The 25,941-nt window shown below is 37.9% G+C and overlaps 1 protein-coding gene and 1 long non-coding RNA gene across 6 annotated transcripts in view; one reads left to right on the top strand and one right to left on the bottom strand.

The window, feature by feature from the left end:
• The window catches only part of mef2aa (myocyte enhancer factor 2aa), an 84,013-nt gene extending 59,034 nt beyond the window's left edge, over positions 1–24,979 (bottom strand). For 2 of the 5 annotated variants that reach the window (XM_083552710.1, XM_083552712.1), the window contains exons 1-2: positions 24,593–24,979; positions 16,807–16,929 (exon numbers count right to left, since the gene is read on the bottom strand). The gene's annotated coding sequence lies outside the window, so the exon portion shown is untranslated. Of the gene's footprint in view, positions 1–16,806; positions 16,930–21,888; positions 22,617–24,592 lie in introns of those variants that run through there. The other 3 variants (XM_083552714.1, XM_083552713.1, XM_083552711.1) reach the window with 2 other exon arrangements.
• On the top strand, positions 12,852–14,734 carry LOC310732365. The gene is made up of 3 exons (XR_014535465.1): positions 12,852–13,820; positions 13,911–13,999; positions 14,348–14,734. It is a non-coding gene; the product is annotated as an uncharacterized lncRNA (long non-coding RNA).
• Positions 24,980–25,941: the final 962 nt, after the last annotated feature.

The following is a 25,941-nucleotide window of genomic DNA, read 5'->3' as shown; positions in this document are numbered from 1 at the left end:
TAAAATGTTTCCATATTCTCTGCTGAGTGAATTATGTAGGTGGGTAGTTAGGTGTAATTTCTTGTAAAATAAACTCTGAAGAAATGAAAGCCATCACTGGTGTGTTAAGTCATGAATTCATCAGTAAAACAGCTTTAGAACTGAACTGTAACCCTTTTCAATTACTCTTTCTATCTGCATTCAAATGTGTTTCATACAAATTAATATAAGATTATTCATTGTTTTGAAGTATTTCATAACCTGAAATGAATTATTTCGATGTGAAATAAATAGTGAACTAAATGATTAATTGAATTGTGTTGGGATAAGTGATTCACTCACCGTCCACTTTTAACAGGAGAAATTTATGCTGCTTTCTAAACACCCAATCATTTGCCAGCACCACAATCCAGACAATTATTCAAATAGACATCAAGAGCTTCAGGTAATGTTCTCAGCAAGTAGAGTGAAGAATCTGATCAATTTGACTATACCTATGGCCTTTGTTGTTACCAGTTGGGCTGGTTTGAGTACTCCAGAAACTGTTAATCTCCTTTTACACACATCAGTTTCTAAAGTTTATAAAGAATTATGTGAGGGACAAAAAACATTGAGTGAGTGACAGTTCTATGGGTGAAAACATGCATGTTAAGATCCTGCCAGAAAGAATAAAGTAAGACAAATAAATATTTTTTTGTTTTCTAATCTTTAATTGCTATATATATATATATATATATATATATACACACATACATACATACATACACACACACACACACACATATATATATTTCAGTTAAAGATTAGAAACAAAAACAAATCTTTTTTCTGTACCCAGAATTGCCTCAAATGTTTGTTCTTTCAGGAGTGGAACGCAATCTGGTACTATTCTGTTGTAGCCAGACCACCTCACGGCTGGAGGATTTGTGCATGCAGAGATGCTTTTTAAGTCACCACAGTAAAGAGTGATTATTTGGGTCTTGTGCTAGTGAATGGGTGCCCCTGTGTGTGTGTGTGTGTGTGTGTGTGTGTGTGTGTGTCTGTGTCTGTGTCTGTCTCACTTTCTCTCCATACCTCTCTCCTTCTTCTTTTCCCTCTAGGACATGGGGAAGTGGGAGGCTTATTCAAGGGTCAAGCCTTTCACACTCAATAAAACACTCTGCTACCACTATAATTACCACACACAAACACGCACCATATTCTTGTACACACACACACACACAGACCATACAGTCTTTAAACTGCCAAAACCTTTATATAAGACCCTGCCACCTCATTGCCGCATGAACCTGTTATTTTGCCCAGCCCTAATCCCCTTTACTGCATTAAAGCCCTTTCAGGACTTTGTAAATAGGCAGCATATGGAAGAAAACAGTAAATGAAACGAGTTATACAAAGTTATATATATATATATATATATATATATATATATATATATATATATATATATATATATATATATATATATATATATATTAGTTATACAAAGAAATTTATTTATTTTAAAGCATTTAATCACTTTTTAAGTAAAGGCTCAATAGATAACTACAGTAGATTCCACTTCAATAATAATAATAATAATAATAATAATAATAAAAGTAATAATAATTAATTATTAATTATTATAAATAATAACCCTAACCCTAACCCATGATATTTTCATATTTGTGACTGAACTTCAGCCACAAAAATAAGATACCTGATAAAATATGATGTTGATGATGATGGTGATGCTTATATTCTTTCCTACTAATTCTACTACTACTAATGACACTTAAAATGGCAGAAATCTTCTCAGACAGTTTTTCCTTGCAAACATTAATCTCTTGCAAACACAATCTCCTAATACCTGATCTGGAGAGTCCCAACACTGTCGCGAGCACAGAAGCCTATTGGCACTTTAAGTCCAGGTGGATGAGGGACTTTGGGTGTATGGTGTCTTATCAGAAGTAGAAAAACTTTAGTCATTATAGGGACAGTAGGGAGGCTGCCAACTCTCTCATAGCATATCTAGCTAGCATAGCTTTGAGGAGTATCTGCGGCTTGTTGAATGTTTGCTGTATTAGAGCAGTCAATTATCAGTATGACTTAAAAAAAAATCTTACTGAAGCACAAACAAAGTAACCCTGATGAAGTCATTCCCCTCCAGGCCTGAAAATGGCAGTGCTTCTACATTATACCATCAGATGAAACACATTAAAATCGAGAAAAACAACCAAACTTTTTAAAGTGAATGTGAATAGAAATAATGACAGAAAATTGTCCTCCCATTCCCTAATTTCGGCTACTTGTAGTGTGCAGCCAAAATCGTGTGCACAACCATGACACTGGCACTTCCTGTGGAGTTCCACATCACAAGCCATGGGGAGAGCAAAACACTCTCCTACATCCTGCTTTCCACTTCCTGTTTTTCAGACCACTAAAGATGACCACTAACAGGCGGTCGTACATAAGTCCGAAAGAGAAAAGAGAAAGACAAAAAGCAAAAAGGCAGCACGCCTGTGGGACAAGCATCCGCTCTGATCCTTCCGCTTGTTATCTTCCTGCTTGTAGAGTCAGAGACTAAACAACAACACAAGCCCATCTCTGGTGGATTCTCGAGCCATGTTCTGCTGTGTTTACAACCTGGGCTGGGTTTTCTCTGCCATGCTTTCACTTGTTTGACAAAAAAGAAAAAGGGAAAAAGGCAGACCTTCCCTTATGTTGGCCTTGGCTGATAAGCAGCAAAAACATGCCCTGGCTTACATAACTGAGAATAGACATGCAATAACAGCAAGAGACCAAGGAGGTACTTTTTGAGTTAGTCAACTGCTGAGATAACTCAATACAGCAGACAGGAATTCATGTCTGAGTGTTGTAAAGTCGAAATCTGATGATGGGATCCCCATATGACTGCATACGACCAGAAGGAACTCTTAAATGAAAAACTAAATGTCGCATGGGACTGTACAAAGGCTGACATCACAGAAGCATATTTTTTTTTTAATATTTCGCTGGAAAACTAATAAGACCCTGAGACAGACAAATGTTCTGACCAAGTCTGTTATAAAAATATAAAGTGGTTTCTGTAGACAAGCCTTTTTTCACATCTATTAGGTTTGCAGTTTTTTGACGGTTTTTAAGTGCAAAGAAAGAAATGTGATACACCAGAAGTGTGATATTTTGCTGGACAGTTCATATCATGTATGTATTTTCCCCACCTCACCAACTTCACATGACTGTGAGCTGCAAATGAGCAATCCAAATACAGCAAGGAAGTGTTAAAGTCACTGATCAGTGCAGCTGTAAAGATGAATGGTAAAAATCCATTAAAATAATCTGAAGAGAACAATGAATCTGAATTTTGTCCCTTTTCTGACTCCTTTTTTCACACAGACAGACAGACAAAGCTCTGGAGCTCTGTTTCTGAGTTTAGTGCTGGACCCCTCTCCTGCAGCAGGTCTGAAGCAAGGCCTCAGCTCCCACAGGTAGCTCTACTGATGCTAATCTAACACTAACCTGATCCTGCTGGAGCCACTTTTCTCTATTCTAATCTCTCGATCTTGTTCCTCTCCTCATTAACTCCCTCTCTCTCGCTCTCCTCCTGCCATTCCTCATTCCCTCACCTGTTTCCAAGGCAACTAATGAGACATAATTAATAAGATCTACAGAACGGAGCGATGGCTGTGTGCAGAAATGAGTGAGACGGAGGCTTCAAACAGAGAGTGTGAACTCAGGGGGAACAATGTAAAGCGCCGCGTCTATCTTCTGCATTTAGGACTGTTCACACATGTTCACACAACTCTCTGTTGCAAATGTAGCTGAATAGAATGTTAAAGCCTGTGGATTTTCAAACAAAGTCAGAAAGATTTAACAGAATTGGAAATGTAATAAGTGAGTGACAAGAAAATCTTTTTCTTTCTTCAGATTTTCTGGACTACATTTGAATTATTATATTCGGGTTAAACAAGGAATGCAATTTGAGTCTGACATCTATTATATCAAAAGTTCTACACTGAGGTGTGAATTCTTGCACTTCACCTCTTTAAAAATCTGTGAGAAAATGTTAGCAGTATGTTGTATATAAGGGTCAAAGGGGACATTCTGAAAACTACATTCAACAATAAAAACATTTATTTAGCAGCTAGAAATCAGGAGATTCCATCAAGAGCTAAAAAATTTTGATGCTGCCCACATATCGTTGCTTCTTTTAGTAGATTGTGATTTCATGTATGCATGGTGGGTGTTGCTGAGGGAAAGGGGAAGGATGAGGTATGGGCCAAAATAGCTCAGTTTCATTTCTCCAAAATGGACAGAAATAGGCCCTGACAGCATTTCCTCATACATAGAGTGTGTGTCTATTATGGAGGAAATCTTTGAAATCTGCCGCAAACCTAATAGTTCCATGAGGCAGATTTTGTGTACTTCCCTGACGTTAATACAGAGGTGTGTCTGAGAGCTGGAGCCTTTTATTGTCAAAAACCTGCAGCAGCGCACTAACAGCTACACCTGTGCATTTTGCAGCAAACCTCCCACACTCGGTAAATGTAAAGTAAACATAAACCTGTGCTGATCTATGGTGAAAAATTGTGGCATTACACTCGCATTCAGAGGTAGGCGGAAGCTGGATTTGTTTTTTTTTGCCACGGCTATCACACTGATCATCTCTTTATCAGGGACTCGGATCTCTCACGGCAGGCCTGTCATCAGGGCGAATTTGTGTATCCTGAATGGTAGGCAAAAAGGTATGCATGCACATGTGCCAGTGTTTATAGGTACTCTTTAGTACAGCGAGTTTGTGTGTGTGTGTGTGTGTGTGTGTGTGTGTGTGTGTGTGTGTGTGTGTGTGTGTGTGTGTGTGTGTGTGTGTGTGTAGAAGAAGCACATAGTGAATATAATGTGTAGTGTCTGTGATGGTTATACAGCCAGCTCTGCTGACTATCACCGAGGGTGCAAGCCGCAAGTGGCTAATCTCTGCCAGTAAGTGCTCACTCCAGTTCTCTACTAAACACACTGTAATCGCTGACCGGATCAATGCCGGTTCAGGCAAATGCCTATCCTGCTAGTACAAGACCTCAACCGGCTACACAGCATGACAAAAAGCCACTTATCACCTCCAAAATGCCATTACCACATTCCAAGTCCCAAGATGGAGAAAGTCCCACAGCCGCCTGAAAAACAGCCTGATAGCTGATCACATACCACTGAGCAAACCACTGGCATTAAACGTGGAGAAAAAGTGAAGAACAATTCTTGCAAATTATATTATTATATCATATAGGATATATAGTATATAGTACATACAGTATTACAGGCACCTGTAGCAAAATCTATTTTGAATATGGATTGTTTAGTACACTACATGTGCCTACACTGCCAAAGGTTTGTGGACATCTATCCATCACATCCATGTGTGCCAATGAACCTCTCTTTCCACATTTAGTTTGCTGCATTAATACCCTCCACTCTTTAAGGGGGAAGTCTTTCCACAAATGATTGGCGTTGGATACAGGGATTTGGGTTCATTCAGCCACAAGAGCATTAGTGAGGTCAAGCATTATTGTCAGGCATTCCAATTCATTTCAACGGTGACTTCATTTTGCTTGCATGGTTACACTTTTGGGAACAGATTTGGGACTCTTTGTTCCATTGAAGGTAATTAGTAATGCTATAGATTACAATGACCTCTACTTTCAACTTTGTAGCAAAGATTTGGGTATGATGGGCGTGTGTCCACATACTTTTGGCTGCATTGTGTATGCATGCAAAGTGAAGACAACTAATTAGAAGTCTGAAGCTTGCGGGCAGGAACATAAGCAACACTGATCAGATGCTTAGTAATCAGAAATCCAGGCATGACACTTCTAAATTCAACACTAGAGACAACTCAGTGTGATTCAACACTAGGATTAGGGTCACTGAAAGCCCTCATATCCTTTCCTGTACTTGCATACATTTCAAATCTAAAAAGTCTGTATTTCAAAAATTACAAGGCCATTGAAAATTGAAGGCAATAAAATGAAAGGAAACAAGGTCATGCTGGAGTAGACATTTCTACAATAAATTATAGACTTGAACAATGGTAGGAGCTGGGAAAGGAGAACTGGCCAGGGTGCTTTTGACTAGTTCTGATGCCTGAAGAGCTGAGAAAAGGCCATAGCGAAAACTTCAGTATGGCTTTGAAAATCATAGTGTGCAATCATTTATTACACCTCTTGTAGAGCGGCATCTTTATATTTTTTGCTTCTATTCTTGCACAACACAACCTGAGTTCTAATACATAAGCCAACTCAGACTTAATAGAGCAGAATCCCAATTAGTTCAAGCAGAACTTAGGTTGCACAGCATTGTGGGCACCGAGGCCCTCGATGGACCCTGTTTAGTATCCGCACATAGTGCCATTTTGTTTTGTTTAGGCGAAAACTTCAGAAGGATAAATTAGCACAGTTTTTAAAGGGCTTTACGAAGTGCCATAGACATAATCAGGATATTTACAGTCTGGATCTGGTCCTCAGTAGAGATTAGACACCACACTTGGGACTGACTTTTCAAACACAACTTCTTTATATCATGTTCCTCCACAAAGCATGTAAATGTCACAGTAAAAACTGGGTCTGACCTCCTAGTATAACATAATCCTGTGTGTGTGTGTGTGTGTGTGTGTGTGTGTGGGCATATGTCATATGTATGGCAATAAGAAAAGGACATACGATCAATAAGAAAAAAAAGCTTGCAGTAGAACAAGAGATGTGCCATCACTGCTCCCCCACCTCCCGGTCGTGTGCGGCAGAAGCGTTGTAACATAATTACTGCTGGGATGCTTCTATTCCCAGTGATCCATTTGCGTCAGTCAGGTTCCAGAGCCGAGCCGATGAATGGATTCTCAGTTTCTCAAGGATAAAGTGATGACCCTCAGCTTATGGTTAGATCCATTACATGCAGAAGAGGACATACTCTCCATGTGGAATTTTTGTTCCTGCTAATTGTGGCACATCTGCAATTGCTTTAGTTCCACAATTTGACAAAACTGTTTAGCACCAGTTTAATGCACATGTGCACATCATCTTCTCGAAAGTAATAATGTGATCGATGTGGATTTTCATGCTCATACTGTAAGACGTAAATTAACATCATGTTTTAGAAGATGCCTGGAATATCTCCCCTTGAAACAAACTGTATTTCATCTATATTTGAAACGAATTCGGCACCTAGGCCAAGGATGAAATCTGAATTTCCGATGAGCTAATCTGATTCTGTGAGTTTGTTACACATGGAATTGAATCTCAACAATACAAACATGGCTTAAGCTGTTAATCTGAAGAATAATGGCTTTCCATGGCACAAATATCAGCAATCTTTTCATATCAAAACCAAGATTTCATTAGGCCGCGTCATTTGCATCAAGTATCACAGTGTTGGGAAGGAACTGTGACATCTATATGTCAGTGCCAAATGTTGAAGTCAGAGTAATATGTCAACATTCTCCTTGGAAGAACATTTCAAGTTCATTTCTCCGGTTTGTTAAAGTTTTTTCTACACAGAGAATGAGGATCGACATGCAATCTTTCAGAAGCTTGCATTTCATTAAGATGACCTAAATAAAGATGGCACTTTAAGAAGTAGTGTTTTCTCCCCCTATCATTTCTTTGCACGGATGTGAACCGAACACAAAAGCATTCTATTCATACATGTCTGAAATTACAGCATGTGTCCATGGCTCCTTTTTTGCCAGGCTTTTCATTAGGCAAGTTAGACAGGAAGAGATGAAGATGTAGAGAAAAAAAAATGTCTCTCCCATGCCCCCACTTTGCCCCCAAATGCAGCCTGCTAGTTGTGTTAAGTTTTGTGGCAACCTTTTGATGTTACAAAGATCTTAACTCAGAAATGATAAACAGTGCAGATGAATCGGGATCTTCCTCCTAAGGGGAACGGAGTGCATGAAGATATTAGAGAATGCATCACATTATTGCGGTTCACGTCTTCTCTCACACGCACACATGCATGCACTCAAATAAATAATCCACTGACTACAGAGGTGACACAGACATGTGTATCAGATGCTAGAGATCTCTAACATTACGCCCTTTCTCCACGTGGGAAGAGATATGTAGTGGAAAAAATAACTACAGTGGTTACATCAGGGAACAACAAAAATATTCTCTGTATTAAACAGACCAAAAAAACATTATTTTTGTATCTCCCTGCCAGTTACGTCACACTTGTCGGTGGGTCAGTGCTTCGGCTTTTCATGGGAAAACTTTCTTATGCCTTAGAATAAATATTTGATGTTATGTTCTTCCCCTTAGACATTTCAATCCTCTTCATGGTGGCTGTGTTCCACAATGCTGTATTATATAAAAGGTTTATGCAATCCAGGCAGCATGGAAAGCCTGTGACTCACCAACCAGGAAAGGTTGTGAACTTGTACAATAACCTTTCACCAGCTTTACAAAAGATGTACATGGAAGGGAAAATAAAGACAATGTACACCATGTATTGTATGTAGTGAGTAAATGATCCATTATAAGCTTGAAAAGATTTAGGGGTGAAGTAAATAAATAAATAAATAAATAATTTATTTTGCTTTGTACATTTTGGTTTTAATTACTACAACAATGTGCTGAAATGTAGCACCTGGCAAATCATTTCAATCAATTGATTCAATCAATCGTTATTTGCCCAAAAGTATTTAGACACCTGTGATTACACAAATGTCTAAAATGTCTCTGTCTCTAAGATTTCCTGTTCCATCATGACAATGTCCCTGTGCACAAAGCAAGATCTATGACAGCTTACCATTGTCATTTTTCCATCATTTCTCCATACTTTATAAAAAATAAAAATAAAAAAAACCACCAAAGTCAGATAATTTTTTTTTTTTTTTTACCATACCCATGATACAGAAACACATGTAACTGCTAGCAAGAGTTTTTTATAATTACTAGTTAACAACTGAATTTCATTGTACAAACCGTCAATGACATCTGTACATATGACAAATAAAACTTGAAACTTGAAAATGCTTATCATAGAAATTAGACAATTGTTGTCAGGGAAGAGACAAAGTATGATATATCATTATTGATATATTTTTATTGCTTAAATAAATGTAATATTTTAATTCCATTTTTACTTTTTAAAAAGTGCAAGCAGCAGATCAAAGCTGACACTATGCAGGCAATCTTAGACGTGTTGGATCTTGTCCGCCAGAAATTAAATAATGGTTGGAGACATGGAACAAACCAATTTTCAGCTGCCGTTGGAATTTTCACACATGTATGCTACACCATATTTTCTGGCACAGTTCAGTCCATATGGAGGATGCGTAAACATACCACAACTTGTGTTTCTTTGTTTTGTTATTTATTTGAATTTTTTTATATTGCTTTATTAGCATTTTGTGTTATTGGTTTAAAATAGAAAGGATTATCAGTGATCGATTGCATCAGCTTGTAGATTTTTAGTTCAATTTCTTTCCTATTTACAAGTAAAACTTTCCTGTCATTTCTACAAAGATACAACTTCAGCCATTTTTTCTTTCAATGTCCCGAAGAACAGCCAAGAACTTTATATTTCGGTTCATAAATAGACTGCAGACGTGCTGTGGCTCTTGCTTAGACAACATGCTGCTGTTTAAATGTTTAGTTGCCTTCATCACTGCTGGATTCCTCATATGTTCCCTGATGGCCTGTAGCTTTGATTGAGGTGCTGTGGTATGTAACGTGTCTGTTTTTCCATCCTTCCAACTTTGTAAGTTCACAATTGCTCAGGCAGTTGGCATAATGGGGCTCAGCTTAGAGCCATGCAAGAGCAGCAGGACAGATAGTAGAAGCCCTAGTGAGCAAGACAATGTGAGTAGGGCCAGAGATCAGCTGAGATATCTGTAGCTACTGTTTTACCTATATCAGGGTAATATCCAACACAAGCAGGGTAGAAAGTAGAAAGGCAGAGAGAAATGAAAACATAACGAAGAACCTGTACAATTGCTAAAAAAAAAAAAGGCAGAAAATATTTCCCGGGAAGGTTGACAACTAGGAACATTTATTGTTCAGATATATAGGTTATCTCAGATTAATGGATAATATTCATATTAAAAAAAAAAAAAGGGGTTTGTAAAATCAACTACCTGCATTTCCACACTGGCCTATTTTTAGGTAAATGGGAAGCCTTTCATCGTGTCATAAAACACATCCATCAAGTGCATTTCTCATTTTCAAAGTCTGCTGCACACTGTGATTGTGTAATTGCACTTTTTTCCTACAGGGAATGGTATCGTGTTTTCTTTGGCTCAGAAACCCCAGTGCCTGTTGAGACCGTAGGGAGACTGATGTCATGACAGTGAAGTTGATACCTTCTTGTCCCAGCTTTCATTTCTTGTCCTTACATGGCAGAGGTCAACTGTTCCGCAGCAGGCTGGGAACCTTCTCATCCGTCTGCCTGTATCTAACAGACAGCCTAGTGACGGATGGCCACTGCTGACCCTTTCAAGTACTGATCTATGTTCGATGGGAGTAAAGTCAATGCTCTGGTTACAGTGCACAGGAACCTAATAGGCCTGGGTTTGCTTTTAATGTCACAAAACTAACTCCTTGTTCTCTACGGCAGGATTTTATACAGAACTTTATATTATGATGCAAAAATGATGAAACAGGTAGCAAAATTTAGATTATCTTTCAGTTTAGTTTAGACCAGTCAGTCATAAAAAAAATCATCACTGAATATGGACTCAAACAGCAAAGATTTTTCATTTGTCAGTAAAGCTAAAAAGTACCTTTTTGTCCAACAATAAAGATTTAAAAGCACATAGACCACATAACATATACCTCCACTCATAAATTACAGGAATTACATCGTTAAAGAGAATTAGGTCTTTTAAAACTCCCAGGCAGTCTAAAGTGACATAGTATCTGTGTAAGTGCTGTACTGTATCAGTAAGTCGATGAGCTCACCATGTTTTTGGCAAACTGTCTTTAGGCTTCGAGTCTTTCAGATACTACAGTCAAGCCCACCTTCCCTTAATACCTTCCCTGTGCATTAATGCTTTAATTACACATTTTGTCAGTGCTGGCAGATTGAAAATCTAAACATTCTGCAAATGAGGACAGCCACAGCAATCAAAATTATGAAGATATCCTGGGAATTTAGCCTTGTTTGTTCCCTCAGCTCGGCAGGATAAGTCCGCCACATCTTACTTGGCTTATGCACCTAAGAGACCTCTAAAATGAATATCAGACAGCTCTGAGCGTTTATGGTGTGGGATGATCTTACCTACCCATCAAACAATGAGACTTCTGGTAAACAGTGAGTCTTTTACTGAAAGTATTTGTTTTATAGTTTATTTTATAAAAGGTAGCAATGTATCATATGAGATGAGAAAAGCATGTCTGCTGTAGCCTCATTCAAAGAAGATCATGAAAATCACATTGCTTAATGGCATACGGTAAGTTCATCTGAAAGCATGATTCTAGAATTGTGAATTTTTCTCATAGCTTAATTAAGGCAAAACACCTGCACTAACCTCTATAATGACACACTTGAAAGGACAAAAGAATTTATAAATGCAGTTAGTTTCTAAATTACAAGTTAATGTAAGATTAAAACAACACTAAAACAATAAGTAACCAATACACGCTAAGTTAAATTGAGAAAACTGGCTCGAAAGGTAAACTATTGTAATGACTCACGAGCAGTGTTTCAGATGTGATCAGATAAAAAATATGTAAGATATGTTAAGTACAATGTATAATGATGTTTCTATGTCTCAACCAATAAAATCATTTCTTTAGTTAAAACTGCCAGCTGATTCACGTATCTTATCTAGTAAATGTAAATATATTAATTCATTTGCAGCTCAACACTGCACAGAGATAAACATGTTTGATGAGCGGGTGTTCACCCCAAGCTCATTCACACATCTCTTTTGGCCAGTTGTGCTTACCAATGTTTCCAATGTTCTGCAGCCAGAAGAAACCTGTTTTAATGGAAGCATAAATTGAGCTAAACCAGTCAGATACATTTTTGCTATCAGCAACAAGTTTGAAAAAAGCACATCTCTAATAGTATATCATGTTAAACAAAACAGGCACACCCATAAACAGCCAATGTCTTTGTTCCTAAAGTGCCAAACATGTTTTCAGCTCTGGATGACATCAGCCTGCTATTGAGGAATGTCTAAGAACTTGGTGACGTAGACAGAGAGAGAACTACTGGTATTTAATAAAACTCTCGCTCCACTCTACAAGCCTCCACAGAGCTATGGTTAGAAGGCTTTTTAACTTTGTCTCTACTCGTAAGAGGAGCTAAACTACTCACACACCTTAACCTGTTAACAAGTGGCAATGAAGTCTTGCAGCAGGCTGTAGGAATATGTCACTCATGAAGTGCGCACTTCACATAACACAATCCAGCTCAGATATTCTGAACATGCAACATGACATGCAGCGCAAAACAGCTGCGGTTTGAAGCTACTGTAGCTCATAGAGCAGAGGTAATGAGACATGGGGGTGCAGAACACAGGTGCAGTCTGCATCGTGCAGAGCCATCAGACCCTCTGTGTGTGTGTGTGTGTGTGTGTGTGTGTGTGTGTGTGTGTGTGTGTGTGTGTGTGTGTGTGTGTGTGTGTGTGTGTGTGTGTGTCTCCTGGGAGCACCTCAGAAGCCCCATTTCCTGCCATGCACCTATTGTGATTGATTGTATGATATGACCAGAAAGCAGTTGTGCTCTTCTCTTTGTAAAACATTATCCAAATACAAAATACATTAGCTAAATACAAATATTAAAATAAAAAATAACATAAAAAATAAATATATATATATATATATATACACATATACACATACACATACAAATTTGTCAATTTAATACACATGCATTTAATTACATTAATGGTTTATTATGTTTTTTCTCTTGATGCGAGTTCATTAGACAAACATATATGCCTTAGTTTAGCCTAATATGTTAACAGTCTGCATCTCATGACACATGGGCAAAAAAATAACCATGCACTCTCTGTGATTAGCATCTAAGCCAAAACACTTGCCATAATATTCAGCAAAGATAAGTACAGAAAAACTCTGAATTAGATTCCTTGCAAAAAAAAAAAAGGAGCTTTAGTCAAACTTCTTGAAACTTTGCATTTTTCAACCAAATTGTACACAATTGTATTCCTTAGTGGCACATATTTACTACCCATTCCTGCAAAGCCTGCAGTAATAAAGGGGCATAGAGAGCCTTCTAAAGATAGTGGGCTGAGTGCTGATCCCCTGAGACTCACTACGAAAACAACACGAGAAGATATGAAACAAAGATGGGCACTGCCTCTCATCCATGGCCCCTGCATCAATCCACATTTCACTGGTAAATTGTTTTCTTACTCAATTATCAGACCTGGTCTCTGCCAATCACAGCATGAAAAAAAAAAACTGTTAAACAGAACTAATCACTGCCTATGTTAACACACAGACAGCCATTGTGTCTTTAACATTAACATTAATGCTTATGTTAACAAAAACTCAGCTAAAAGTGCTTACAGCAGTAGACACAGCATCAGTTACACAGATCAGGCCAAAGGCAAGTGCTAGAGTGGGAAAAATGATGTAATCTATACTGAGTCACCCGGTGGTAAACAAGGCCAATTAGCTGCTCTGTGTTTTCGTTTTATTTTGGCAGGGCAGTGAGCAAAGCCCTCGCTCTCAACCCGGAGTGAGCAGCAGCACAAGGAGGCAGACAGGAGGATCAGTGTGGGGTGCAAAAAGGATTAGCTGCAGATTTGGACCAGTGTTCTGGCTCTGAGGTTAAACACACCTCTTATACACACTCTGACATCCAACTACAAAACAGACACGTTACACACCAACAATGGGGTGAGAACAAGATTTGTGTTGATGTTACATATTCGTATCTGAATAAGTGCTTGATTTACAGTTTCACAATATCACTGGGATTTGTTTTAGTATCTTCAGTAACCATTGGGATCAGTGAACCTGAAGCCCATCTAAGAGCAATGAAGCCGTAATACGGAAGCATCACTCTCGGCCCCACCGTACGCAAGAAAACATAATGCACAGAATATCAGAAAGACGATATATATTTATAAACATTTACAACATTTACATTTACTACTAATATAAACATAGTTCCTGTTGTTATTCTTATCCATTCATCAGAACTTATTGATGTTCATGATGATAATTGTATGAAATCTGACAACTTGAAAATATCACTATGAATGTAGAACAATCTTTATTCTGAGCAGTATGCTCAGTCTAACAGCAGTATGCTGAATTGTGAACATAAAAAATGTACTCTACAATAAATCCCTGTGTACTGTATAGCAGATTATTGGTGCGTACCTAGTCACCTATTGAGGACACATCCTTTCTGCCTGCAGGAAAGGAAGAGTAAAAGGAATAGGACAGGAGAGAGCACATCGATCCCTAAGCTGCTCTTCTCCGCTCAGCAGTGCATGTGCTGATTGAGCCGTATGAGATGGCTTACAAGCGCAGGTCAAGAGCAAGGGCAGTCGAAAGGTCAGGGGAGACTCATTCTTTCAGCTAAATGCACCACCCACACTCTAAGCAGTGTGTGTAAACGTCAGCTGCTCCTGTGGATGGACTTACATGGGGATTTGTGTTCATTCTTTTTAGTGCATGTGACAGAGCCTGGAGTTTCACAGGTCAAATTGGGTTAGTGCAGAGGTGTGGAAAGCAGCAAATAAGCCATGAAAACTTCAGCTTGCCTGGCAGAATAGAGTACACAGCATCAGCTGAAATTCATAAATGAAAAGTAATGACTGTTAATTGTTGGTTTTGTAAATGTGATCGAAAAAAAAATAATAATAATATTTTATCTCCTTTCATAAACATTTCCGGACAATTTCATAGTGTGAAAAAAATTGGAATTGTGTAATCATTATTTTTTTTTAAACATCCAGCAGTCGTTTATTATCGTTACACTGAGCTACATTTTCGGGCCAACAAAATGCTTGCGTATGAAAACTCTTTGCAGTGATGAACAAACATTCTATGGCATCGCATTTAGCTTAAGAACTAATTTACCAGCTTCATAAAAGTCACCCCTAGTTAAAAGCGTTTGGGTTTAACTGTTAATTAAGCCATCGTTCTTTACTTGTTTTAACATGCATTTAGAAATTAAGTTCTAAAGAAGGCAGGGGACCATCAATGCGTAACTATTCTAAAGGCTTTTCAAGGTATACAAAAATGGAACAACAAAAATATATTCAGCTGACACGGGTCTAGCCAGATAATTTGCCACTGTAAGTCCCTCTCACATGTTCCTGTTTAATTATAACTTTGCGCCGCTCCCAGATTCCCCGCAAGAAAATGTGTAAACACTGGATACGTGTTTAAATATGATTTGATGAATATTCACACTGAAACTTAATCCACATTTCTGAAAGTGTGCAGTATTAATAAGACACATGTGGCACTAAGGCTCATGCCAAAGTTACTTGCTAAATGCAAAGCCAATGGGTTTGAAAATCATCATCGCTACATATTAAGGAGCTACTATTATAGTTCAAACTGTGGAGCCAAAGACTCTGATAGAGGGTTTTATTTGGCAAGTCCCAGAAAAACCTATTTACAGGCTACAACAAGGCCAGGTTTGTGTAGAGCACTGAGGTGTGTGTGTGGGGGGGGGGTGCAAGGAGTTAATGTTTTCATACAAGTCTTAAGCAGTGATCTTTATGTTTGTTTAGCATGTTCTGTGTATCCTGAGGTAACCTTTTTAGTATCAAACATGCAGCAAAATCAGGGGCAGCCAGAGGTTTCTTGTTTTGAAGCCGCTCCTTAAGGCCAACTTCTGGGCTGACCCCGCAGGGACACTGCATTCCACCGCCCTAGCTCGCCGACCCAGAGCCCACGGATAATGTAGAGGAAAGACTCTAGGCTAAATCACCCAAAAAATCTGCACTATAAAAGTACACATTCACAGAGTCGTCCTTCAAAGATTAATTTAGGCCATTTTGTTATTTAATAAAAGACCCTCAGTGAGGTGTCTCAGTGTTGTTCACACAAGCAAAACTATGGCTTAAACATTATCTGCTGGGTTCAAGATTCTGCATCCTGCCTCCAGGTCTCACGGGAGAATGCTGGAATCTCCAACTCAGTGGTGATGCTCCAGTAAACAATGAATCACATTGGCCATGAATATGCACAAAGATTGAGAGAGACCAATTTTGGAAGAGAGAGAAAACAAAAAAGAACATAGACGGTGTTTAATGGACATGGGCCAAAATTATGGTACATTCTTTACAGCTGATCTGGGAAATATGTGGAACACATTTGTCAAAGTGCCTTCACACTTTACTCTGAGAAAAAGGGACGGCCTTCCACAAGGGTGTATGAGTGAGCAATGACACTGATGCATTCAGTACGGAGACAATGACTATTTGGAACAAGAGCTTAAAAATGTTCACCTCGTTATTAAATAAAGCCCATGTTTTTGTCAAATACAGTATTTGTCAAATGCACACCCATAACAACAGCATGCTAAAAACATTTCAGTTTAATGCCAGTTACTGCAACATTATTGCAAAGCTGAAACACAGAGCGACTGTATGCAGCGACGCATTAGAAATGATTACAGTACTGAAGTACAGGCGGAAGATTCACTCTGCACACTGGATTTCCTCTGCCCACTTCACAGCTGTGCCTTCAATCATGCATCATCATTATATTTGTGTATTCAAAGCACAGAGGGAATTAGTAGCTGAATTCCAAGCAGTACCAGAAAACTTTTTTTATTGGGTTGTCTCAAAATAGCCACAAAATATAAACGTGAGAGAAAGCAAGATAACCAAAGGAAAAAAAAATTATTTGGACTCACCCAATGATCAAGGCGCAAACAAACTTCACTCAGGCCCCAAAGTCCAGCTCGAATCTTGCACTCTTCCTTCCTGCACAGCACTTCACTTCCTGCTGGTTCCTCCTCCTTGGGAAAGAAATTTTCCTGGAGGAGGGGGTGGGGGTTGGGGGGAGAAGAGGAAAGTGTTGCACTCAGTGATTCAGAAGCGACGGTGTAAACGCCAGCCTTCTTCTTCTGACAGCCAGCGTTAATTGCAGATCAGACTCGCCCACACACTCCAGCCTCCCTCTCTCTCCCTCCCTCTCTCTCTCTCTCTATCTCTCTTTTTCTCTCACCCTTCCTCTATCCTGGAAGAAGCTGAGAGCAGACTGTTAGATGGAGGAGTGCTGTGAAGAGCATGGCATGAGTTGTTCATATCCCCCACCCCCAACACACACACATAGACACACACACACACACACACACTGCTGCATGTAACTCTTCTCATGCAATACATATATATTTGAGATATACATACACACACACACACACACACACACACACACACACATACACATATATATACATATATACACACACACACAGAGAGAGAGAGAGAGAGAGAGAGAGAGAGAGAGAGAGAGAGACTTCTTTAGCTGCACTATGGTTTTGCAAGACAAAAAGAATAACCACATTCTATTTCTCCTCCAGAAGGAATTTTGTTGATCACAAAATGTTCACTGATAAACATAAATATATAATTCCTGCAGATTTGAAAAGACTTCAGATTTTAGCAAACAAGCAAAAGAATATGAATTAGAACAGAATCGTTCTTTATGACACGAGTTTCACTTTGACATGGTTAGAGCTGCATTCTCACCGAACTAAAACAGTAAAACAATCATTGTTTTTCGCGCCACAATATGGGAATGAATAATTGGACACCACATGCCCCCAGTTAAGAAAGGACACTATATGTCTTGTACCTGATAGCATTCTTTAACGCTTATTTACTTTAGTGCAGCTTCAGACTACACTACAGCCAGAGCAGGGGGGGTTTTTTTGGACACGTCCTCATGCTTCAGAGTTGAGCTTTTATCTGTAATTCATTTTTAACTAGTCCTGAAAAATGCTGTGCAATCTATTAACATCATTTTCTTTTTTTTTCGGAGCTAAGAAAATTCTGCCTCTTCTGCCAGACAAGGCCACTGGCCTGAGCCTCATGAAAATAAATAGTCAGTCTAATAGGCCAACATTGCTCATAAGAATTTCATTTCAGTCATTAAAAAAAAACCCTGATGCATCATTGAATATATTATTGGAAACATTAATTTAAATTACATGTTAGTAAATTTTCGCGTTGCTGCCATGGCAGCAGCAAGCAGTGTTTATGTACAAAACTGCTACTGAAAAACAATACACATGGTAATACACGAAGTCTGATGGATAAAAAAATTTGATGCTGCTTGTTTTATTGAGCGCCTTTGGTCTTCAAAATGAAAAGACATTCTCGTTTCACATGGCAAGACTGCAGTTTCCGATTTATCTGATATATGATCTTGGTCCAAAAGCGTACAGAAGAAGTGTCAAGCATACTTGAACTGACATGGAGAAGGAAACTAGCACAATATTCACAACATTAAATCACTCACAGGTTAGGGACTCGTGCATTCATTTCACATTTTAGATTTTACTGTGCGCAAGACTTTGAACACCACCTTCTAGTAACAATCTGCAGTTTCCAGGAACAGTTGCTTTAGTGCACCGAAAAACAAGGTTACAGGACGAATGTTTTAATATAATTCCAATATCAAATATCAAATAAATTTCAAATGCACATTTAAGTTAATCGAATATCATCGAACAGGTTTCATCCAGCTATAATACTTAAAATAAAATAAATATTTATACAGAAAAATTAAATCAATATTTCACAGTGTTCCCTTGCTATAATTTTACTTTCGTTTGGCTTAGTGTTGTATTCTGGATTAATGCTTGCAGCCATTCAGCGGACATAATTCACAACCCATCCTTCTGGACTCCTGCACTTTTCTTTAAAACAATGTGCTTCGCATAATCATTTACTGTATGAACTGTGCTTCAGAAATTCATTAAACTGAAGAAGTGTGTGGTGGTGGTGACCCTGTGGCTGTGTGAGAAGGGCAATGGCAAGAAATAGACGGACCTCTCGCTAGTGCTTAACAAGGCGACCTGACATTATGAATAACATTAAATCAAATCAGAAATGAACATGTTATTGCGCTATAATTGATGGCATCAATTAGCGCTGCTCTCAGGAGACCCCGGCTCCGGTTTTCCATCAAACCGTGCCAACTGTGCACCAACGCGACTCTATGTGCCAGCTCTTAGGACTGACCACACGGCCAAAAGCCTCACAAATCCACACAAACATTAGACATGTGAGGTTTATAGTTTGTTTTACACTCGAATTGTTCATTCTACACATTTGACCATGTTCACTAAATACTGTAATATTACATGCAATATTTTGTCTTTAATTCAACACTACAATTCATATATAATTAACACCATAACCGCTAATTGAACACTGCAGTATTTCATTCAACACAGTGAGAGTGTTGCACACTGAAAGAATTCTGGAGTATCTCCATACAGTCCTCAATCTCCCTTGAACTAAATGAACAGAAAATGTTTTTCCTATAAATTTCGTTTGTTTTAGAGTTGTTGAATTATTTATAGCAGTCAATGAACAATATGATTTAGGATGAAAGCTGAGTAATAAGAGAGAAACGTGAGGTAAAATTCAACATGGTATGAGTTCAATTAACAATTCTATTTAATTTAACACTGTAAGAGCTTATTGAACACTGTAGCATTTCACTCAACACAGTTTGTTCAACACTGAAAAATAAACCCCTTTAATCTCCCCGCACATCCAGACACATTTCTAAATAACTTTCCTAATTATTTCTCTGTAGGTAATAAATCATTTATAGCACTTACCAACTTACTTTATGCTTTCCCATAAAAATCTGCACATTCAAAAGCTATATTCAACAAAGCAAAAGTTCACGTACCATTGATTTATTCAATACGTTAGTTCAGTACACAAAAGAGGAAATAGAGAGTAATGTATACTGTTATAACAGTTTATGCTATACTGCTTCAGGATATTCAGTACTCTAATAGTTCTTAGGACGCTGCTTCAGGAAATATAGTACTGTAACTTTTTTTTTGCAACACTGTTCCAGAATATTCAGTACTGTAAGTGTTCCTGCTATACAGTCATTGGATATTCAGTACTATATCTGCTCTTGTAACACAGTCGACATACATTCAGGACCACCAGCCAGACAAGCAGCTAATAAGAACTAATCCTCTGTTAGACAACCAAACAGGAAATATAGAGTATATAATACAGTTATATCAATGCATGCCACACCACTTCGGGAAATTCAGTACTGTAATAGTTCTTACTAGACTGCTTCAGGAAATTCACTACAGTAACCTTTTTGTGCAACACTGTTGCTGGATATTCAGTATTGTAACTGTTCTTTCAACACTCCTGTTGGATATTCAGTATCCTTCCTGTTCCTGCTATACAGTTGCTGGATATTTAGTCCTGTAACTGTTCCTGTAACCATTCTGCTAAATATTCAGTCCTGTATCTGTCCTGTGCAACACTGTGGCTGGATTTTCAGAACTGTAACTGTTTCTGATATACAGTTGCTGAATATTCAGAACTGTAACTGTTCCTGCTGTACAGTTGCTGGATATTCGAAACTGTAACTGTTCCTGGATATTCGAAACTGTAACTGTTCCTGGATATTCAGAACTGTAACTGTTCCTGGATATTCAGAACTGTAACTGTTCCTGGATATTCAGAACTGTAACTGTTCCTGGATATTCAGAACTGTAACTGTTCCTGGATATTCAGAACTGTAACTGTTCCTGGATATTCAGAACTGTAACTGTTCCTGGATATTCAGTAGTCTAACTTTAATACTGTAACTGCTCAAATAACACAGCGGATGTAAATTCATCACCACTAGCCAGACAATTAGCCTATATAAATCTAATCCTGTGTTGGATTCATGTCAGTATTTATCACACTTTGTCTTTAGTTGAAAAGCATTGATTTGAAAAAAGACATGAAGTTGGGTTTAATATCTGACACATTTTAAACACGGATACAAATAAAAATCATGATCACATTCTTTTAATAATAATCACAATCTGTGCGTTTGTTCTGACACGATAAAGAAAAGATGGTGTGTGGGCTAAGAGGCACAGAGGTTGTTGTTTTTTTTTATAAATATATAAACTTCAGACAGTGGCATCGATTCCTGGAGTTCAACTTCTCTTCCCAAAAGCAAACACACACACACACGCACACACACAGAGAAAGAGAGAGCTCCCGTCCACGGTATTAAGAAGAAAAGGCATGGCGTAAATGTGCCTGTGTGTATTATTACTCAACTATAATAGTAAAATAAAGTCCACAGCGGTTTATTTAGCTGTAATATATCATTTTTCGGCTTGTGCATCTTTCACGAATGCAGAACAATTCTAATTACCAACTACACAACAAGCACGACTTTACAGCAGCTGTGTCTTCTAAAGTGAAATAAATACCATATTGAACATACACATTATATACACACACATATACATACATATACATATATAAATATATATATATATATATATATATATATATATATATATATATATATATATATATATATATATATATATATATATATATATATATACACACACACACACACACACAGATGTGTGTGTGTGTGTGTGTGTGTGAAGCTTGAAGCTCCCAGCGCGCGCGCGTCCTCTCCTCTTCGCCGCTAAAATATAAACAGCTACGGACGGGCTGAAATTCGCCAAACAAAGTTTTACAACGCACAGCAAAACACCTAAAAACGAAACCTTTTCCTCGATACCAACAGAAAAAAAAAGATATTTCTAGATAAATATGTTTCATAAGAGCTGTACTGTTGTACTGAAGTGTACAGAACGCGTTTTAATTCGTGATCCCTGAACGCACTCCACTACTCCCTCTTGCGCTTTCTCGCTCTCACACCAACTCACTGTGGAACATTGTTGCTATTTTTTGCTACTCACCCCTCTCTTTCGCTCGCTCTCTCTCTCCGTACTCCCTCGCTGGATATAGATACGGCGTATCAGTGAGTCGCGGGGACGCGGAGCGACAGAAATGTATTTTCAGTCACATTGACACGCAGGGCTGCTTTTCTATTTTCGGGACGCGAACAAACTCCGAAGAAGCAGGCTCTTGTCAAACAAAAGCCCCGCCTCCGAAATGTGACGCCAGACGAACACCCGAAAGCCCCGCCCACTCCTCCTCGCGTCTCAATTAGCAACTTGATATAGAAACTTATGCGCCTTAACAAGAAATATTACCACTTTAGACCTGTTTAAAAACCGCGTAGCTGATTTTACTTAAAAAAGGAGAACACGGTGCAACAATAAGTTGCTGAAAAACTGGATGCTGATATGTGTAAGTGAGATAATGGGGAAAAAAGCTCAAAGTACAGGAAACACGCTTATATATTGGGCGAACACAAACAAGATGGTGGCCAAAGTGTCTAAAAAATGGGCATATATATACATTAATAAGAAAAGATTTACGAACTAGGTAACGCACTAGCGTTTATTAGTTGTAAGACTGCGCTCCAGCCTTAGAGACCATTGACGTAATTTCTTGAATACAGCAGCAACAATAGGACTGACTCTTCTAAACTGACAGCCGTCTCGACCAATAGGATTCGTAATCGGATTGTCAGCGTCCAATCAGTGAAATGAGGTTGGATCCGTTTGCGTCGCGTGTAGCAGAGTCACGTGTAAGTTTGCCGGAGATTCAGGAAGAGGTGTGGTGCTGCACAACACGAGTTGTTTTGACCAGGATTTAAAGGAGCAACGTCCTCAAATTTAAGTTATGGAGCTCACGATAAAGAAATCACTGCTTACTTTAAACCGGTTTTTACACCCGATATTATATTTTAAAGCTGTAGCAGTAAATATGGAATTCATCTTTTTCATGAGGCTGTATGACTATTGTGAAACCCAGGCTGTGAAGTTGACAAGATTTCTTGATTAATTGTGGTTAATTTTTGTAACTTTTTTCTGTATTTATGTTTTGGACCTTTTATCCCTAACCATTGGTTATTCACACTGCAACTCAAGAGTCAAGTCAAGAAGTTAGTTTATGTCAGGCAAGAGACCTTTTGTTTTTAAGCTTTGGATTTCTACCATAAATGAACTTTTATAATTTCCCATACAATAAACAAACAGTTTCTAAACTAATAAAAAAAAATTATAATAACTAAAATAGCAATCTATATATTTTAAGGGACAAAATAGAGACATATTTTAGCTGATCCAACTGGCAGTAATACTTGATTAATAATTGAGTAAAAAAAATGATAAGAACAAAATTACATGAACACAGAAAACTTTGACATTGTTCATGTGTACAATTGCCATTTACCAACTTTGTGAGTAAAGTGATAGCCTTCTTGAGGTGAGATAAAATGAGATAAAAATCATCTGAATAATTTACATGCACATTCTAAATGTACAAAATGATTAAGCCTTTACTTTATATGAATAATATAATATTATAATAAAATAAAAATAAAAAAATAATAATTTACATATAATAGTCATAATTATAAAAAATAAAAAAAACATGACATTGATATGTGTGTAAATCAAACCAACCTATATTAAGATACAGATCACTTTCAGTTATGTTGTTATTGTTTGGTATAACCACAACCTCAGTGCACTTTTAACTTCTACTATGAGAGCATATCAAATTACACCAATTCACAGTCCAAATACTGCAATTAAGCAGATATTAGTTGTCAGTTCAGAGAATTGTCGAATGTCATTGCAGATGATGCCCATGTTTACTCTACTGCAAGCACACATGTTTTTTCCTTGTACACTTTATGTGCATTTCTGTGAGTTTATTAATTCCTATTCCTATCTATTTTTCTCTTGTAGCTCTGTTAAAGCTGTTCCTGCCTATAAACGAAATGCTATGAAGGGCTGGGTGCATATACACCACACTTGTTGGCATCAGGGACTTCGCCGCCTACACTAAACCCCAGCCACCTGTGGTCGTGAGATTAGTGCGAGCAAAGCAGGACATATTTTAAGCATTACTTCTGCACCACAAAAGCCTTCATGAGGTTATACTGTTATTTCATGCCTGCTACGATTGCTAAAGTTTATATTACATGCAGAAATTGTCAGCATATATTTCTCATTAGAATTAATGAGATACATGCTTGGACATTGAAATTAAAACAGATACATTTAGAATAATATTGAAAAATCAAACACATGGTAATTTTAATAGTTATTTGGTTATGGTCATATTTTTTATACTTCTGTGTCCTTTATCATTTAGATAAATGGATATAATAGTCATCCAGTGAATACCATAGCACAGAAATTAAGACACTTATTCTCCACTCTTTTATAAAGCAGCACCTACATAACCTTTTCAAAATGCCATTTTGGGATTTTATTTTACTTGTTAAATGAATTGTAATAAAAATGAATTGTAAATGTAATATTTAGCATTTGGGGTAGACCATTATGTGAAAATAGCGTGCGTGTGTGTGTGTGTGTGTGTGTGTGTGTTTGTATATATATATATATATATATATATATATATATATATATATATATATATATATATATATATATATATATACTTGCATCATTGCATAGTCGGTGAGGTCATGCTTTTATTGAAAATTAAGTTTACTTTCCCAAACCCCATGTTGTATCTTACCTGTATTGAATGTGCTGCTGCAGCTGCCTCGACAGAACCTGCTGTAAAGGCCTTCTCCACGTGTCTGTCTTCACTTTAGCTAAGCCACACTTCCTTCTAACAGCCAGAAACTTTCTATAAACTTGATACCTTCTTTCACTCCCCTTTTCATACCTTTCTATTGCCTGTTTTTTTTATTTTTTTTATTTCTCTCTCACTTTTCCTCTAGCTTTTCTCAAAGCCAGGCCAGCTGGCTTTGGACTGCTTCCTCCTCACCCGTGTGAGGCTTTCCTTTACACACTCAGTCCCCTGGTCTTTCTGCCGGGAGGGAGCTCAATCACAGCAGTTTGAAGGCTATGATCCCAGATGGACACACACACTCAGGACACAAGTGTGTGTGTGTGTGTGTGTGTGTGTGTGTGTGTGTGTGTGTGTGTGTGTGTGTGTGTGTGTGTGTGTGTGTGTGTGTGTGTGTGTTGCATGACTTGGCTCTGGGGAGTGCTTGTGACCAGTCGCAGCTGTCACACACACAAAGATTGTTGGGTGCCTTTTTGTTTTGATTATTAATATAAGTGAGAAATTGACAAGAGAGGTAGAGTACATGACTTTTAACATGAAAAGGACACATTCTTGATTGCAAATGACTAAAAGCCTCATGACTAAAAGACATCAGTTCCATGATTTTTTTTTATCAAAATTGTACATTATTGATTTACTATGTTTCTATTTTTTTAGCAAATTTTATTGATGATCGCATCATTTAAGCTACAGCTGTATACATATCACAGACCTTTGTTATTATCCATCATTATTTTATTGTAGAATCTATTCAATAGCAGTTTAGGGTGAAAGAGATCCGACAAACGCCACACATTTTATTCAGTATGTTCTGATATGAGACAGCTGACATTTACAAGATTGTATCACACCACAAATACGCAGCTACTGCGGCACCAATTAAAACATGATGGTCCTTTCACAACAAACTCCAAAAGTCAAGATGATTCGCTGTACAAACTCTAAAAGAGCAGGTCATTTTATTCTTTCTTTTTTGAATGACAAAGTCTCTCACAGTCACACACAAATTGAAGGTCACCATTTAGCTTCACTGTCTTGCGTCATGCATCATTATCTTTTTCCTAATTAGAGGAACCAGCCCCAAATCCCAAATTGTCTTTTATGGGCCACCATGGTCTCAAACAGTTTTAGCTGTGAGCTTCCTTCTACCTTATTTCAGTGGAAAACTTGTTTCCGTCAAACCCCAATTTTGACAAATGTTTCACCTGAGCAGAATATATTCATGTATTATTCAGTGCTAATAAATAGAGACTTGTTTAAAGCTTTAAATGAGTGAGGGAGAAATAAAAAAA

This window comes from Silurus aristotelis, assembly GCF_946808225.1.
Source record: "Silurus aristotelis genome assembly, chromosome: 10".
NCBI lineage: Eukaryota > Metazoa > Chordata > Actinopteri > Siluriformes > Siluridae > Silurus > Silurus aristotelis.
Note: the sequence above shows the minus strand (reverse complement) of the source record. Positions and strands in the feature narration are given on the sequence as shown.